General features: G+C 38.0%; 1 protein-coding gene across 10 annotated transcripts in view; it reads left to right on the top strand.

The window, feature by feature from the left end:
* Positions 1-20,223, top strand: part of LOC124949209 (latrophilin Cirl-like) — a 663,827-nt gene that overhangs the window by 127,703 nt on the left and 515,901 nt on the right. The window contains exon 1 of one of the 10 annotated variants that reach the window (XM_047493929.1): positions 14,313-14,791. The exons of the other annotated variants lie outside the window; for them this stretch is intronic. The gene's annotated coding sequence lies outside the window, so the exon portion shown is untranslated. Of the gene's footprint in view, positions 1-14,312; positions 14,792-20,223 lie in introns of those variants that run through there. 10 annotated transcript variants of the gene reach the window in all.

Here is a 20,223-nt window from a genome sequence, read left to right as displayed (position 1 = left end):
TCGAAATTTTTTTTTTCATTTTGTCCTCTTCTTCTGAAGTTTAAGAGAACTTCCTCGTTGTTTTTTTGCCGAGAATAAACGTGCCAAATTCTTTTTCCCATTATTTTCCTGCTTGTGTTTGAACCAGAACAATGGAGAGAGAGAAGTCGTGCATGGATGTCGTTTGAACTTATCACCCTAGCTCTAAGAAAAATGTCGTTAGATGTTTTCTTGGTGTGCTTCGCATTTCTAAGCCTGCATACGAGCGGTAGACCGAGTGGTAGAGGTGTTTTAGGTTTGTTAGTAGGGCATAAATATGTAGGGGTCTTACCTCGAGTGTTTCGCAAAAGGGCAACCTTCGTGACGCGTTAATGTTCGTCGCCCTTCATGGTCACTGCTGGAACTCACGTTCGACCTCTCGAAAGGCATTGAGGGTCGTTACGACTGTCGCCGATTGTTCGCTCGTTCGTTCGTTCGTTCATTCGTTCGTTCGTCCGTACGTTCGTTCGTTCGTTCGTTCGTTCGTTCGTTCGTTCGTTCGTTCGTTCGTTCGTCGCTTGGTCGACCACTTACCGGGCGTGTTTAATTTGACGATTTTGTGAGTTCCGCTTGATTGAATGAAAAACAAGACAGTACTTCACGAAAGACCACTTGTCACTTGATTTTTTGTCTCTTTATAAAATCGAAAAGTCTACCGAAAAAGTATGCTTAAGAAAAAGCCACATTTAGTTCGTTTCAATGGTATTTTCGTCGTACTTCAAATAAATAATATACAATAAAATCTTTGACGCGAGTACGATAAAAAAAAAAAAAAAAAAAAAAAAAAAAAAACTAGAAATATCATTTAAAAGATGAAATATTATAAAATCTAATGGCATCGTTAAATTCATCGAAACTCCGAAACACAGTTACAAACAATTTTAATAGACAATGTCTGTGGATTTTCACACAGACGTGCAATCACCAAGAATGACTTTCTTTTTGTGTTTACATCTATTTTTGCTCGTTAGTGTGAATGGTCGTAAAAAATTTATGATGTGGACATAGTTGTTGAGTGCAACAAGTTGCCACAGTTGAAAACGTTGGGATTAAACAAATTATTGAATCTCAATGAAACCACCGGAACGTTACTATTGTCGTCGTGCTCGTCGACGGTCTGTTTACGATAGGTAACGAGCGGAATCGCAGAGATTTCCTTCCGCATTATTTCGAAATCAATAGGACCGACGGCAAACGATCGTCGAATGCAGAATCACCGTTTTCGTACTTTTTGACACCCAAACGAGCGGAACTCTTAAGGAATGCCAACAATTTCTCTCTTCCTCTCTTCCTTTCTTGTTTTCTCTCTTTGAAATATCGCGCATTTTCATTTTCTCTCATCAGCGAGAACTTTAGAATGTTGTAGAAGCAATAGCAAAATTCCTTGAGCTTCCAGCGTTGCATTGTTTAATGGTTGAGGTCCTAAAAATACCTGAGAAGCATCTCGTTTTTCCCGTAACGTTTTACCCATCTCTACATTCGTTGCAATTTTTCTCTGTGTTTTCGTAAAACATCATTTCGTACAATTTTATCTGTGAATACAACTGAAACATTTTATCTTTACCCATGACAGTAGTTAGATATCGAAAAAAAGTTATAAATCTAAATTTGGTAACTTAACTTGAAGCGTTACTTTTTTTAGCTTTCTGACAAAGTTGCATCAATGAAAATGGTGTATAACGTTGCCTTGACTTTGCACTACTTTGCCACTTTTAGTCGGTGGGATACCAAAATGCGGTAGATTTATCGATTAACGGGCAAGGTTGCAAGGGTAAACAAGAACACTCTCGGATTAGTAGAATGGGATTGGCGACACGACGCCACATCCTCCTCTTCTTCCTATTCCTCTGCCTCTTGCGAGCATGCGGTGTCAGCGGATAATGGACGAACAATTAGGCAAAGTCAGACTAATGGCCATGGAATCGCATCACCGAAAATATATTTTCAAGTTGAAGTTGGGGTGAGGCCAATTACACGTAATTCAGTTCCGCGGAGTCGTCTCGCGTTCGTTACGCTTCTTCACTCTCTCTCTCTCTCTCTCTCTCTCTCTCTTTCTTTCTCTTTTTCTCTTTCTATCTCTCTTCCTCTCTGTTCTTCGGTCTCTTAACCCCTTTTAGGTTCAACGCCTACGCGACGACTCATGCTTCCTAATAGTTTTAACTTACCTATACATGTACGTAAGTGCCTGTCTGGAAAATCGTTAAAACGACAACTGGATCATTGTTTTATGCAATTTTCAAAATTAACCTTGCTAAAGAATATCGCGAATTAAATATTTAAAATCTTATCAGACATAAAGATTAATATCATTGATTAAGTTATTATCATTTACGAAAATGATAATGAACTTCCTATCGATAAGCTTTCTAATTAATATTAACAATAATAATTTCGATAAAATCATATGATAAATATCGACTCGATATTTTCCTTTTTAATAATTCCTCTCACTTAATCGAGATATCGTCATTCGTCAGGTATACATCATCGAAGGAAAACGATCGACCAGACGAGTCACCCGAGAATCTCATTAAATATTCACCGGGCGACATTAGGCTCCTACCAGGAGTAAAGTCAGTACGTCGATCCGGGTGTCGATTCGAGCGTCGCTTCCACATATTACAGGCGGTACGTCTAGACTAATATCGATATAGAGAGTGGGATACGTGTTTGCGTTCACACGGCTGCATATGCGAACGATCTCACCGATTCGTCATGATCACGGGCGTGTCCGCAGGATCGAGCTTTGCCCATTGTCCTCCTACCGTATCGACTGTGCGTTCCCTTGATTAAATCTATTTTGGGTAATCGACGATGTAAGAACGATGACCGTGGAGGTGGGTTCGAACTGTCGAGCGAGCCGAGAAAATACGAGCTCACTTTTCTATATATGTTCTAGACGAGGTCTGCGAATTTTCACCAGTATTTCATGTCGACGATCATTGTTGTAACGCATAATGTTAGGGACACCTACGCGTCTAATCGACCGAACGACCCTCGCTTTCATCCCCTGCTCTTTTCTCTCTCTCTCTCTCTCTCTCCCTCTCCCTCACCCTCTCTCTTCGATTAATTTGCCTAGGAACAGAGAAGCAGCATCTCATCGTTCTTCATCTCTGACAGGCCATAAACGTGTGTACATTATCGCATAAGCATATTGCTTTTCTCGCTTGAAATCCTCTCTCTCTCTCTCTCTCTCTCTCTCTCTCTCTCTCTCTTCTTCCCCTCTCTTCTTTTTCTCCGTTTATTCGATCTTAAACGCCTTTTAAGACGTCTATCTTTAAAATAATTTTCTTTTACGTATTTGATCCTGAGCTTGTTAAATCCAAATGTCCAGTACTTTTGAATAGGTATTGGTGTCTATGTGCTTATGTACGTTGATCCTTTCTTCGAACACATGAGATCTCTCCTGATCGAATCGTCATTAAATGGTAATAGCACTAAAACCTGTGACCCGATAGTAACGACAGTAGCGCTTTGAATCTCGTAGAGGAAGACGGAAGAAGACAATAGGTTTGGGGTATTAGGATCATTGGAGGGCATCTCTCTGCAGTAAAGTTACGACTCTCGTCGTAGGGATACAAATGTGCGACGAGGCTATGCTGCAATTAGATCCTCCTGTATAACCTGATGGTTGCGTCGATCTCCGATCACGACCTATCTACCTAGACCTACCTGCCTACGTATGTACACGCGTACAGTCTAAAGCAATGATATTTCGTCAATTTAATGATTTTCTTCATAAGTACGAACGATTTTATATTTATCTTACGAATAAAAATTTGTATCAATTTAATAAATTTATCGTTGAAAAAGTTTTATCAATTTATTTTTATAAAAAAGGTTTATAGTAATATGAACTTTATGATCTTCTCTTATTGGATGGAATCATTGTATCGGACTGTACAGAGTGACGTCTACGAACGCAGTGCACCGGTGAGTAGAGTTCCGCGTCTACCAGCTCGGAGGAGGACGACGACGAGCTTCGAATGCGAGCACCGATGTTCTAGACTCGGCTGACATGTGCCGTAAGCCGATCGTTCCTACGATCCCGCAGGACCATTATCGCGTGTACACACGTATACCTTGTAGGAGAGCATACACGAACCAAGGTAGTAGCGGGTATGTTTGCGCGCGAGCGCACACCTCCCATCCCTCTACGCATCCAAGTACCACAATGTATAGGACGTTCGTAATTACAGTTGCTGCTTTAACGCGTACTGCTATCCGTAACTTCTCTAGTTTACCGTAGAAAGCATCGTTTACCTAACTTTCTAATATATTTGATATTCGTCTAAGTTATTAATATTTTTATGAACTTGTTACGATTAAAACGAATACGAGATTTCAATGTTATAATAAGTTTTGTTATTGTTCCATCGATATAAGCGAACATCGAATTTGTATAACAGAAATTTCATACATTTTAATAATTATGATAATAATAATAATAACAATAATAATAATAATAATAACGATAAATAATAATGAAGTAATTAATAACAGTGATGGGAGATTGGAAAGATGGAGTAAAATTATAACGAAGGTCAATGTATTCGAAAGGAAAAAAGAATAATTCGCAATATTTCGATTTCCGACCTACACGATGTTCCAAGCATAAAACTTAGAAATAGGAAGATCGTAGGTTAGATTACGGAGCTTGTAAGTAGAGTACGAAATTATAGTATGGATGGTCGATGGTTGGTTAGTTGCTTGGTTCTTTCGGCAACGGTACACGTTCGCTGTCCGCAAACGGTCGTTAGGGTGACTGAGGGTCGCTTCGATGGAAGAAAATAAGCGAGGGTGGACCGTGCGAGTTACACGTGTTTTTTTACAAATCGCTCTTCTACAACCTTCAATCTTCTTCTCTTACAACGTACGTACGTATGTACAACGTATCTACCTGTACGTTTAGGAGCTCGATTTACTAGAGGTATCGATTTTCGCGTCGACTTTGCCGATGGTTACTTTATTTCTTCTTTTAGCCTGCGATAGTGTTCAAACATAGACTCCGAAGATTAATCCGTTAAAGTTCTACGTATTCTACAATTTTTTCTCATTAAATATCCAGATAAGATTTTCAATAATCATTATATTTTATTTATTAACAAAAAAGTACAAAAGGAATTAAAACTTTCCTTGAATTTATGTATCCTCTATAAAATTGAATACAAGAAAATATATTGAAATGAGAATGACATATGTTATATTATTAATAATAATTAATATAGAGCATTATTACTAATATATAGAGATATCGTCGAAATGAAATTTTTCAATATTTCGTATATTGTTTAAATTTGACTTTTTATGGTCGTCGTAGTGACGATCGATCGTGACGACTGTTACGGGTATCGTGGAAATTGTTGATGTAGAGGTACGTACGAACGTGCAAACGGGCTATGTAGCATTGGGGTTGAACTCTGACTCATCCCTCAAGGTTCGTGGCCGTAGTCTGCAATCCTACCCCCTCTCCCCTGGCCCCTCGATGGCTTTGCTGCCCTGAAGCTACGCACGCAATTACCATCCCTGATTGGATTAGGCAGCGTCTTGATTTGAGCCCAGCGTCGACAATCTCACCCGACCGAGTGTACGCGCTCTGTCTCGGAAAGCTACCGGAATTTCCACGTAGGGAGAATAACGCTCCGAGTCCGTTGTCAATGGATACGCTTCCAGGAGAAATTAGAGAGAACTCATGGAAATCGTCCCAATGGTTGTTTCGTTTTAACATTTTTATGGGATTTAACTTGCGACATCAAACAAAAGATCCACGATATAAAAAGATTCGAAACAACAAACTTCACTCCAATAATCATTGACACATTTGTAATCTCATAAAAGGTTTTTTTTCTTTTGTTTTTTTATTTTTTTTTTGTTTTTTTTTTCTTTTTGTTTCGTTTTTCAATTTATTCCCCACCGTCTAATATCTTAATATGATAATATCACTTAATTGTAACGTTAACATTTTAAATGACATTGTTTCGAGTGGAACGTATTCGAAAAGGGAGTTTTAATCAACGTTTTCATAACCCGTAACTCAATCGTTTGTATAAAAACGAATTAGGACACGTCATTGTGGACTTTAGCCTGGTACACTTTAAATTGATCTTTCGACACCACCGCTTCGTTCATTCATTTCTCCCCTTTCGACGACGTAATCAAAAATAAATTGTCTCTCCGTCTTCGTTGCCTTGAAATATCGCACAGGGTGCACGCCCTAAATTATTCAAAATAGCCGCTAGAACGTTCGAGCCAAGGTATCAGTTGAAATTAAAGGTTAAATGAAAGATAGCACTGGATTTCTTTCTAATCCTTCTCAAATTCTATGTACTCACGTGGTCTTACGATTAATCGATTTTGAATTAACGTAATAGTATTTCTATTAAGTAAAAATGAAATAGAAAAAAAAAAAAAAAGATATAAAAATCATTATAAAGTATATTATTTTTTTCCATTATAAAAATAACTTTGATATTAAGATTAAAGAAAGGAAATGGCATAAAATATTATTCGTTATGATCGAGGAAGTCTCATTTGAGACTTTCAGAATGACTTCCTCTCAACGTAAAGAGGCAGAAATACTGAATCTAGACGGCTACTCTCCCGCTATCTGGAAACGAAAGTGTCCGCGATCATTGCTAGGAAAAGAGAAGAGGAGAAGAGAAAAGTAAGAGGGGAACGCTATTACCATAAAATAATAAAAGGGATCTGGGTGCATTACGGGTAGCAGGCGGTCCATTACATGGGGTGGGCTGCTTTCCGTTTAGGATCCAAGAGGTATGCATGCCTCGCTGGACAGATAGATAGGCTCGCAATGACGGAGCAAAAGCAAAAGGTTCGGTCCATTCGCGGAAGTGCGATACGCCTCTTTCATGAAAGTCTACACACACGAGGTTCGATCGAGAACAAGGGCTCTCCGAGTCCCTTTTATCGGAAGAACCCAAGGATTCTGCTATGAAGTAGCCTGACACTGTCTGTTGCTATAATCCACCGAAACGACGACGAGATCGATTCGATGGCTGCTTCGAGTTCAATCTAGCGAGATCGAATAGCCCAAATTGAGGTTTTATTTTAAAAGAAAGTAATTAAAGATCTAACAAGAGTAATTGGATAGTATTGGATTGGATGAAGTATCGAATTTTTTTAAAGCATTTTTTTTTTTTTTTTCTTCCTTTTTCCGGCAAACTATATAAATAACCGAAATCTCTTGGCTATCTTTATTTTTGAATTTTATTAATCGATCGACATTTACTTGCCTCGATTGGAACGCGTCCAAATTAAAAATTCAATGTGATATTTTAAAACGAATTATTTTAACGTTCAAATTTGGAAATTTATATTTTGGCGATTTGAGTGTATTATTAACGAATTTCATGCGAGTCCTTATATGAGTTGAATCTGTTGGAAATATATATTTATTTATTAAAAAGTATACGAGCCTTTCGAAGCTTCTTCGAATACATATTGATTCAAATATTAATAACATATTGATTGAACTTATGATTTGTATTGGGAAAAAAAATAGTCAAAATCAGATCTCGGAATTCTTTTTTCCAGCCTTTAATATTTTCGAATCGCAATTAGAAACGCAGTTTATAAGTTTTATACACTTTCAATGTATAAATGTTTAACATTTAGCATGAATCGATATATTACTATTTATATATTTATTTCGTTTTTCTTTCTTTTTTATTTTTTATTTCTTATTTTTATTTTTTTAAATAGAAATCTAGATAACTACGTATTGATAATATATATATATATATATATTTATAAACTACGAATTTCTGAATTATTGTCCATTGTTCCGTAAATTCTATTTAACTCGAACATTTTTCCCCTGTACGAAATGAATATAACGAAATCACAAACTATTTCGTTCGAATTAATCGAGTTCCCTTCGAAGAAGATCCAGTAACGATTCGATGCATCCGGCTAACAGCAAAACTCGATGACCGTCTAAAAGCTCCTACGCCGTGATCGATTTGTTCGGTTCTTAACTTCGTATGCGCGACGCACGGATGGAGACGTTTCTACGTAAACTCCTTAAGTTGTATGAGAAGAGGGGAGAGAGAGGGAGAGAGAGGGAGAGAGAGAGAGAGAGAGAGAGAGGAGAGAGTCGAACGGCGGATGGTCCGCATGTCCGCTTTCGGAGCGATTCAGAAATCAAATTCCACTCTCGACGACTGGAATGAGAGAACTCGGTACCAGTAACTGAGGGAGAAAGATAGAAAGGGAAAGAGAGAGAGAGGGAAGAGGAGGAGGAGGAGGAGGAGGAGGAGAAGGAGGAGGAGGAAGAGGAGGAAGAGGTCCGGCCATGGAAGCGTAATCTCCGGTTTCGTGGAAAATGAAGCACAGGCGAGGGGTAGGAGCGAATTCCATGCCGGTAAATCGGCGCCGGTGGATAATGAGCCGAGGCGAATAATTTTCTACTGCAAAAGTTAGGAATCGCGAAAGGCGTGTGAGAAGGATGAAAACAGAAAGAGAGAAAGAGAGAAAGTGACCGCGTTCGCGTCGATGATTTCACGTGATAATTGTATCATAACAAAGGTCAGTGTTCGAATATCGATCGAAAGAGGAGAAACGAGAAGGGGGAGATAGATAGACAGAGAGAGAGAGAGAGAGAGACAGAAAGCATTTCTACGAAACAAAGCAAATTCGTTAACCTAGGCTTTGGATTAAGCTATGCGATCCGACAAACTCGGATCCATTCTAGATTTCCGTATTGGCCGTGTTTATCTTCCTTGACGTGATCGATGATAGATAGAATAGTTCGAATTCAAAATATCGACAATAGTTTCCATTGTGTCATAGAATTGAATTTGTTCTTTGTTCAATTGATTATCATACTAACGGCACGAATTTCTCATTGAATTTTACGCAATTGTTTTTGAGATAACATACTATATATATATATATATATATTTTTTTTTTTTTTTTTTTTTTTTTTTTTTTTTTTTTTTTTTTCTTCATTTGATATTAAGCTAATCAAAATCCATAAGGTGTTACAAAAATGAAATCCATAATTTCATTTTTTAATATTGTATTGCTTTTATTTGTAATAATTTTTGGTCGCAAAATTTATATGTACTGATTTTGTACCACTTTAGAGGCACTGTTTTACAATGCCTTTTTGCTATTTAGAAAGAATGATCATTGAACTGTGGACATATGTCGATACATCATTCGCATAATATATGTTCCAATCGATCTTTTTTTTTTTTTAACGTTTAATTGGAACTGAGTAAATATTAATTTATTTTAATATCAGTTTAATATTGTTCTGCAGTGAAAAAAAATGTATGATGAATGAAATTAAAAATGAAATTCAGTATTTTGAAAGTTAATTAAAGTCCTTTAAAAAGTACAAAAATACAATAATTATAGAATTTTCCATCAGTCTTCTTGAAACAATCGCGGACATTGAAAATTAATTGGTCTGGTAAAAAGATCAAATCATAACAACTGACAATATATTTACCGTCAGGAAAAAGAGAAATAATGAAATTCTAACAAAGATTCAGTCGAAAAAAAAAATATATATATATATTTTTTTTTTCGACTGAAATATTTTAATTTAGAATAAGGAATAATTAAATTAAATTGAATCTATATACGGTTAGATAATAATTTTTTATAAGAAATAAATTTTTTTTTTTTTTCTTTTTTTTTTTTTTTTTTTTGGAACCATTTATGTTCAAGTTTTATGACGTGCACTCTATTCAGATGGAAAAAATCTGATCACCTCACTGATAGAATAATCGAACCATAACATCTTATAAGAAACAACGAGTCTCGATTTAGGCCGATCATAAAATACGATTTATTTATTATAGGTCATATCGATTGAGAGTAGAACGTCCGCCCTCACATTTTTGTACCAGTTTCAGTCGCGTTGTTGAAGCAGAACGTCGAGAGGATGTGCCTCTTTTCTTTTTCTTTTTTTCTTTTTTCTTTTTTTTTTTTTCCTTTTTTTTTACTCTTTTTACGCTGTATGAATTTCGAGGGGACGCTCCTTCGTTCACCCACGTCTCTCCTCGAGATGGGTTTCGCGGATTCGTCGAAAGAGAAATGATAAAAAGAAATAAATCGAAGGAGAGAAAAGCAAAAGAAGAAAAAAAAAAAATTGGAAGAAAAAGAAAAGGCGTGATCTTCGACGGCAGGAGATACGAAGAGAAATAATATTATTCACGATCCGTCGAAGTTAGCAGAATGGTGTGCCAAAGTTCCCCCATTTTGTGATACATCAAGGACGTTTATATCCCTCAGAGCAGCTTCTTATCCTCTCCGCTCTCAAAGACGCGATTTTACTTCACGAAAGCGGCTTCTCGTGTGCTACTCGAAGACGGCATTCTCGAGACAAGCGGAAATACGTTGGATTCGCTTGGATATCGTTGGAAAAATCATCTGCTTTGTAGAACGCTCGTAGATCGTCGAGAAAGTGAGCAGTGTGTGTCTTTCCTCGGGGTAAAAGGGAGGCTTATCCGTAACTGCGCGCATGCTTTCTCTCTTCCCTCTCCTTTTTCCGAACGAAATTTACCATGTGCACTTTATTGTCTCTTAGCTGGAATAACACGCGTTATTTGGCCCGAGACAAATGCTCAAATCGAAGGAAAACGAAACGCCGAGGGTTCTACCACGAGACCCGTATATCTCCTTTGTCGCCTTGGCTTCTTCTTATTTTTCTCTTATTCTACCTTTTATACAGACAAATGTCCTTGATACGGATTATCGTAAATTATTTTTGCTACGAGAAGGATTGATGATTTAAGACAACGAGCCACAATAATTTTCATCTAAATTCAAACGATATATCGACAAAAATTGAAACAATTTATTGAATAATCAGAAACAGTGCCATTAATTCTAAATATTTTTTAAAATTTAACTTTTTAATAACATTTCTTTTAATAACGGTTCTTTTTTCTTTTCTTTTCTTTTTTTGTTTTTTATTTTTTTTTTTTTTATTCCTTATCTCATTCTATTTCTATCTCAGTATTAACGTACGTGATTCCATTACACCGTATCACGTTTTTTAAGATGGCTTACGAGATGCCATTACGATAAGTTCCCGGTGTTTAAAGGGAATCTCATGGATATGCAGACGTCGGACGATCGTAAAAATAATAACGAAGTCTAGATGACGTTACGGTGCAACGTTTGGGATAATTGAAAAGCCGGAACGAGAAACACAAAAGATCGTTAGATAGCCGATGTCAAAGATAACTCTGGCCAGTGGTGGTTTATCGCCTCGTACACCCTTCTTCTTTCGTCGGTCGATCGTGAACGTTTCAGTGACACGTGACACGTTAAAATCCCTAAGGATATATTCTTTTCGTATTCCACGAGACCGCAGGGTCTTATCTTTAGAGGCGCTCATAGCTTGGGGCGGGGGTGCCGGACGACATTTTCTTTTCTTTTTTTTTTCCCTGCCTCTCAATGGTTGCTCTTTTCCTTTTCGTCCTCGTGGCTTTGCAATAAACGGCCCGATACGATATGGGTGTGGCGTGTGTCGCGAATGCGTGCTACCATTGCGAGTTCGCGTGTCGAGAGTGTCGTATGGTCACGCGAGCCACCTTTTTCGAGGGCTTACATTATTGAACATTACATTTATAGATTTGTCGCGAAGGTATGTCCCTATTAATGACCGATTCGTTCTTTCACTCTTTTGCCGAACTCTTCTTTTCAACTTTATTCGTAAAATCGAACGAAATATTTGAAAACTATAAATATAATTTTCATATCAATTGTTAAAACATGGAAACGTTAAAAGTGATTTTATCGAATGAAATGATTCTCTTGATTAGAAACAATCATATTCTTTTTAATGTATTAGATGTTTTGAATGATTTCATAAAAAAAAAAAAAAAAAAAGAAACAATCGATCAATTTGATTTATTTTTCTATTATTTGTAGTTTTCAACACGATTCCTTTCATTATTACCATCTCGGTATTGCTATATTGATACTTTAGATATTCTATGAAATTCGTGAACAATGCGCCTCTCTCGACGATTGGATCGTAAATTAATTACTTATTTAATTGCACTTAAAATCTAATTATCGTTTCGATCCAGCGTTAATCCGGTGCAATGCGCCGAATGAATTTAAGGACATGTTTATTTCGACGGATTACAAAGGCTTAAACGATCCACCGCGGTATTTCACCGTTTGTAATTTAAAGAGTAATGAAACACGAAACTAATTACGTCCACTGCGTCCAGTCGATACAGCGTCAATGTCGAACACACTACTATGATTCGTAATATAATACCATTGTGATCTATTTTAAGGTCGTAATTGCTTCTCCCTTCGACGAGTTGTCGAAATAAGTGTCAATGATCGATAATACCTACAGAGATATTATCGGATGAACCAAGCTGATAATTAACCCTTTGCGGTGCTACGTCGAGTCTGACTCAATATTTTGTTATAAATGCGTTATAAGCTCTTTTATGTCTCTTTGTATTGAACAATATTATGAACAAAATATCAAATAAATAAATTAATTACTTATTGATTGATCGTTCAATTTAAACTAGATAATTATAAAAGTTGAAAACAATTAGAAACATTTTGTTTTATCAATTTTATCTCTTAACGATTGTTTTCTCTTCGTTATTATATCTTTTAAGTGTTATTAAGAAATTAATATAGAATTTCTTTGGAATTGTACGATGAAAATCATGGAAAAAGTCGTAATCGTGGAAAATAGTTGAAAGGGCACGTATAATAATTGATGCTCCAACCAAGAAGAGTAAATATTTCTCAATCGTTTCTAGCGCGAATCCAATAAGCGTAAAAGCATCCGACCGACGAAACGGCCACGTTAGCCTAGCTATCGATTAATTTCTATGCATCTTGGGTGGCGTAAAATCAAACACGTGGCTCGATTAAAGTGCACGAAAGTGTCTCGAAAAGCGTTGGTTGAGATAGACGAGGGGTGAGAGTGTGACCTACCTCGAACGAGTTTCTCTCATCACCGAGGATTAAACTGTTATTGCAAACACTCTCACGACGACGAGGACGACGATGATGACGACGACGACGACGACGACTACGACGACGACGACGACGACGACGACGACGACTACGACGACGACGACGACGACGACGACGACGACGACGACGACGACGACGACGACGACGACGACGACGACGACGACGACGATGACGACGACAGAAAATAGAAGGAGGACGAAAACCAACGTCGGCGTTGGAGTCCGAGGCTGCAACGCCGACGATAGCGATGAACATATTGAGCGTTGCGAAATTAAAATACAGGACGAAAGTTTGCACATTGGATAACGCGCGGCCGCGTGACTGTCCGCAACCGTCAATATTGAAATCCGGAAATTGTGAGTGCCGTCCAGCGACATCACCCTCCACGCCATTTTCATCTTCCCTTCCAACTTTCTCGACTGGGCCCTTTCTCTCTCTCTCTTTCTCTCTCTCTCTCTCTCTCTCTCTCTCTCTCTCTCTCTGCCTCTCTTTCTCCCTCGAAAACCCTCTCTTTCGGCTTCGAAACGAATTTTGAATTTCACCGGTCGCTTCTCTATTTCGCTTTCGAGGTTTGACCTTTTATACTCGCTGCGTTATTGCCTATCGATTCGTTCGAAAGGATGCTCGATAGGAATAAAACTCTTTACGATACGTTTAAAACATTGTCAAGGAATAGAGAGATAGCCGTAAGAAATGAAATCAAAAAGTTAATCTTCGTTTCGATAGTTAAGAAATCTTAATTGTTATCAATAAAAAAAAAAATAATAATGTAACGGGAAAAAAATCATTTTTATTAATGGACGAGATTGACATTAATGCTTAAATGTATATTTTAGATATATAGTTTATCTTATATGCCCAAATATAACGAATCTAAAATATCTATTAAAATTGATAATATCGAAATTGATAATTTTATTTTTTCTAAATATATACTTAATTATAGATAATAATCGACTTGCGAAGAATGTTTATTAGATAGAAAATTATACCGTTGAAGCGTGCAATGGGCACGGTAATATCGAAATCAACTTGCACAATTAGTCTTTCCCGAGAATAATGTTCCCTTCGACGGTCAATTACGAATCATCTTTTCTTCCGCGTAAGGTAAAATAAACGCACGATGTTGCTCGCTACGGAACTCAAAATCTTCCTCCGATTTTCCATGCTCGTACTCTCTTAAAGATTTCTTCTCGTCTCCTCCATCCTCGAAGGTTCCGCTTCGTTTGCACGAGTGGAAAAACGCGGTCGATCGTCCATGGTCGGAACGCCAGCTGAAGGAAACGGAATCTCTTTCGTGGAAAAGCGGTAATGGTCGAGTAAGAAGAAGAAGGAAAAGAAGAAGAAGAAGAAGAAGAAGAAGAAGTAGAAGAAGTAGAAGAAAAGGGGTTGAGTGTACGATAGCTCGTAACTGTGCTCCTTGGTTTCTGCCTCTTCGCTCTTGGAAGAAGCAGAGCGAAGACAGTTCTCGTAGAACGATAAAACCTGCCGCTACTCTCAAATCCATCCATCCAGCCAGCCATCCAGCCAACCAGCCAACCAGCCAGCCAGCCAGCCAGCCAGCCAGCCAGCCAGCCAGCCAGCGAGCCAGCCAGGCAACCAACCATCTATCCATCCATCTACCCATCCATCCAGCCGGCTAACCCATCGACTAATGGAAGGTGTCGAAAGGGCAGGCGGGGATGAAAGTTTACACAGCGAGCTAGCTAGCTAGCTGTTGAAGAGGAGAGCAAGGCCAATCTCGATGACTCCTTCCACCTTTCTAGCATCTAACGTTCGTATTTCTAAAGCCATGTTGAATTTCGTTTCGTCTTTCACATACTCTTTCTCTTTCTCTTCTTCCTTTCTCTTCTTCTTTCTCTACCATGAAAGATTATTCAGTTTTCTCACGTTGAAATAGTACGATCATATAACTACCTAACAAGTAGTTCGTCACTTGTTTCGTACAATTCAATGGAAGCTCTTAGGATACGATCTTCTCACATATTTTATTTCGTAAAAAGAATCTATCGCATCGATAAATCATCTGTATGAATTTGCTTACGACGGGGGAAGTAACGAGTCATTGTTTAAGTGTGCGAATACAGGGAGGATGGATTTCCCTTTGCGAAATCACTCTCGGATTTAGCAAGAATCTGAACGTGCTTAACCGATCCCTCTCTGTGTTTACGTATGCAAACGAGTCCGTTCCAATGCCGTTAATTAGGATTCTCCCTGTTCTGTCTATCTTTCATTCCCTCCAATCTTCTCTTCCCCCTCTCTCCCTTCCCCCCCCCTCTCTCTCTCTCTCTTTCTTTTTCACGTGATTTCTCATCAATCCCGTAAATTCTGTCAGCAATGTCTTTTCGTTCATCCAGCCTCGTCGATTGAAACCAGTACCAGTATCGCTCTCTACGCACGCTTCTATCTCAATTTAACGTGCATGTTGGTACCTATCATGAGCCGTACGCCTACGATAAGCTCATAATGCGCTGTGCGAGCTGGTCTCGCACGAGCGAGCGTCCGTAATCGTACGCGATAGCGTATAATCATACGTGCCGAGCCTAAACCTTCGTCTCTTCCTCCTTTCCTTCCTCCCCTCTTCAGATTCTCTCTCTCTCTCTCTCTCTCACTTTCATAATCTCTTTCTCTCTTTCATGCACGACCAGCTTTTCTGCGTTACTGCGAATACCCTCTGGCTTTGCTTCGTGGTATTTCTTTGGCCATTCTTTCACTCTACGCTTACTTACGCTTCGCGATTTCTCTCTTCCTCTTTCTCTCTCTCTCTCTCTCTCCCTCTCTCTCTCTCTCTCTCTCAGGACGATCTCGCCTTCTACGAGAGTTCCTACAAAACAAAGACATTATACCCGAGCTCGTGATTACCATCATTAGGCGGTGGACATCCTGTCGTTTCTCTTTCTTCACCGTCATTTCTTTTTGTTACATTTCTGGTGAACTTTATTGCTTTTAGAAATCGATTTCTCTGAAGTAGTTTTATTGGGAAATATAATCTATTATATTTTTTTTTTTACAATCAAATAATAACTCCTTCATAATATTCTAATAATCGATCATTAATAATAGCATTGATGAGATTCAATAATACTGATTGTTATAAATGATTAATTAAATAACATATTCGAGATCATAGGAAAAGCTTTCGATGTTGTTCGTACTTTCGTAATGCATAATGAGGTTATTTACCTCTCTCTCTCTCTCTCTCTCTCTCTCTCTCTCTCTCTGTCTTTCTCTCTTTCTCTCTCTACCGTTCTCTCTTGATGTCACTCGCTCGTGCGTACGGTCGTACTCGGAGAGAATTATAGTTTTGTTGCCCCGTGGAGTTAGCAACGAAATTAATGGGCGTGTTACGTTGCCGAGGAAAAGTCCCCTCCATTGTGTGAAAGCCGCGATGGTAGATGAGTTTCAGTGGCACTGAAAATCATCGCGGCAGCCGTGGCCGGTAATTAAAAGGTAATGAGCTCACGGTTATGCAGATCGCGGCGAAGTTGACGGGGCTCTACGCGCTCGGTTCTGAGCCGGCAGCGATATCGCTACGTAATTTACCGCGCTACCGTTCACAGTTGATCATCCTCGATCTAGGAATATTAATTTCGATTCTGCGCGTCCATCCGCGTCGATGTTTCTTTCCGCGCCGTTTGCCCTTCCCTTTTCTATTGTGCATGAATAATCGAACCGGACGCGTTACCCGCGTGACTACTTTTTATTCCGTTCTCTCTCTCTCTCTCTCTCTCTCTCTCTATCTCTCTCTCTCTTTTCTTTTTAATTACTTATTACCGAAAAATTTTATTCATTCATTTTCTATCCCTTCATCCGCAGCTTTCATCGATATTCTTACTAAAAGTATTTAAATTTGATTCTTCCATTGTTGGTTTTTCCTTTATTAAAGAAGTTTGCGTACGTCGAGAAATTGCTGGTTTTATTTCTCGTGGCGTACGTCGATGTTTCGTAAAATAAACGAATATTTTAATAGAACGCACGGGAAAGCCATCAGACCTTCTCGTATATTTATAGATCTTTGCGAATACTTTCGTTGAAACGTATGCGTACCATAGAACATAGAGAGTTGTCGGAGAGAGGAAAACGATGCGCTTTAAAAATCTAATGCATTATAAGAGACAGAAGGATATATATATATATATATATATATATATATATATGAAATGTGTATCTATAACAGGCTCAAATCCGAAGGACAGGGTGCATGCACGCTGAGGAAACACGAAGCTATCATGTATGTGTGTACTTGCATATTTACGCTTCTGTAGTACATATTTACGTTTCCTGGGTGACTAGGCAAGGCCAACGATCTCGCTTCGTGACGGTTTATGTGTTCCTACGTGTATATATATTTTCTGAATTTCACATTTCACGGAATACATCTTCGAGGGTATATCGAGGTTTCTTTAGTGGAAGGATACGAATGAGAAGGGTCCACTGCGAAGTCGTAGCAGCTCGATCACAAACGTCGGCCGAGACGATGCTGTGCTTTGATATGCTAAATTCGAATGATTTGACCATAGATGTGCGAAATGGGTACGCGTAGTCACAATTGGAATTCGAAAAAACACATCTCGATCTTGTAATATCATCTTCGAAAATCCCAAGAGACGATTGTAATATATTCTACTAGCCTTTTTAATTAACTCTTGAATATTTTATGTAACATTCATATCTTACGTTTTTTCACTTCATTTCCATTTTATTACTATCTATAACAATATCTATATATTTTGTTAATACTTATATAAAAATACTTATGTAAAGAAAAAAAAAAAAAAAAAAAAAAAAAACACGAATAGGTACTACTTCTTATAATCGATTCATTCACGATATCTTAATTTTCAATTCATAAAAACATTATAGATAACATTTCAGACTTGTTAGCGATCTAGGTAGTGGATGTTTCCGTAAAATTTATACTTCGATGATCATGTCAGAAGTTTGACCGATCGGCTTCTGCACCTGCACGATATATCGCGTTCGTTTGATGCCGAGAAGGACTCGGATGAACGACAACACAATTAACGGGCGAGAAATGCGTCTTGGCCAATCCAGTTTGGCTGTATATAAATAAGTATAAGTATACTTATACATATGCACGAACCAGTAGCAAACTTCAGTCTCAAGATTCGCGTTAAGAGCAGGTCTTCAATCGTTCGAGCATGAAGAATTCACTGGACCATAGTCAGCGCTATCGTGTTGTATTAACTTCCATTGAAACTCGGCGCCGGATAAGAGTCGACGTGTGAAAAGTTTCAAGCGATACGTTTACACGTACCCAACATACAAGGGCACTCATAGAGGCGTAAAAACTGTGCCCAGCTTCCCGAAACTGGACTACTCGTACCTCGCAACACGTCAGATCGTGAGATGGGATAAACTCGAAAATGATCTTTTTGCTTTTCATGGAATTCCGAGGGATGTCCCGAGCGGCTTCTTAGAAAAGGAGATCGTTTCTTTCGGTACGTTTCATTCTTTTCGATAACATCAAACGAAAGCAAGATTCGAACTGACAATCGGATAATTATTTAATTTAGCTATTTTTATGATTGTACAATATGATCTTTCGCAAAAAATATGTGTATATATATATATATATATGTATATATGAAAACATCTTTGAAAATTAATTTTGAAACATGAGAATTCGTGATGTAAAGCGAAGGCTGTCTCGAAATTTAATTGTATGAGTGTTATTTAAATTACTAAAGTCTGATAAGGATAGGAGGTTTACGTCAAAATTTCTTTTTGAAGGAATTAATTTTTTTTTTTTAAGGAGTACGATCTTATTCAAAGATTTATAATTGAGTATGAGTTAGACAAACGGAGAGTAATAATGGAATGACAACGCGTTAATATTGATTTGATCCTTTTTGAACGGACTTTTTCTTTTCGGTAAGAAGACGACCTCGCACGCGACGAAGAAGAAAATGACTAACGGCCGTATATATATTATACTGTTAAAAGAGAAAGAGAATATCATTCGAAGGAGAGTAATAAATCGTATGGCTCGCTATGAGATAAGATCTTTTTGATATTCACGGTTTTACGCTTTGGGGAAATACACGAAGTCTTACGGAATATTATTTATGGTAAAGTAATATGAAAGAGACTCTATAAGAGAAAGAAGAACAAAGAATGAAGCAATGAAGACGGAATGAGGAGGAAGTAAAAATAAGAAAAAAAAGGAAATACCGTTTCAGTACAATTTCTTAATAAAGAAAGATCCGGCCAATTTGGATTGCAAACATAAATCGGGTAAATATTTTTGAAAATAGATCAAGTAAGAAGACGAAAGTACCGTAATTTGGGCCAATACATTCTGCTTGTACTTTCAAGGAAGGGAATCATTATTTTGAAGGTAAGGTAAGGTAAAAAGGAAGAGAGAAGTACCAAAGAAAAAGAGAGAGAGAGAGAGAGCGAGAGAAAGAAAGCAAGCATCGACGAAGAAACACGATACGACATATTCATCATAAACCATAACGCAGAACACCTCGAGCATTCACGACACGTCAAAAAGCTTCAAAGGAAACGCCATAAGAGCTGCGGAAGCCCTTTTAAGGGCTATTATTATAATCGTTTGTACTCGCATGGCCCATTGCACATTACCGTTCCTCTTATCCTCTTCTTCTCTTTCTATTATATTCCGAAAGAACTTTGAGAAAGATGAGGGCTAGGAATAATTATTACGTCCTAAATCCTACGTTCTCTCTTAGGATAGACTTTGTATACAACTAAGCCTCGAAACGAGATATGGGGTCATAGTGTCCATTGGGAGCAAAAGAAATCGGAGATCTTCAGCAAGGAAATATTCTATCCTGGAGCCTATCAAAATGCTCGACAGGACGAACAATTTTAATGGAGGAAATTACGCTTCCCGTAGAAGTATTAAAGAAAAGGATATATATATATATATATATATATATATATATATATCTTTTATAAGGATATATATATTGATAGAGATCGATTTCCACGATAAGTTTTCTCAGTTTGTAAAATTAGAATCTATGATTTACCAAGAGTTCGTATATATCAGACATAGGTACCAGAGAGATGGCTAGGACAAACGATAATCCTGTTCAAGACGCTTGGTACGTACACGTTGTTGCCCCTTTGCATGCGATCCTTTAAATGGGACGATGTTTGCACTTGCACGATACGCGCCGGATCGTACAGAGGTTTCGAACTAATCACATAAGGTTC

The sequence above is a fragment of the Vespa velutina genome, chromosome 5 (assembly GCF_912470025.1).
Source record: "Vespa velutina chromosome 5, iVesVel2.1, whole genome shotgun sequence".
NCBI lineage: Eukaryota > Metazoa > Arthropoda > Insecta > Hymenoptera > Vespidae > Vespa > Vespa velutina.
This window is presented reverse-complemented; position numbering and strand designations above follow the sequence as displayed.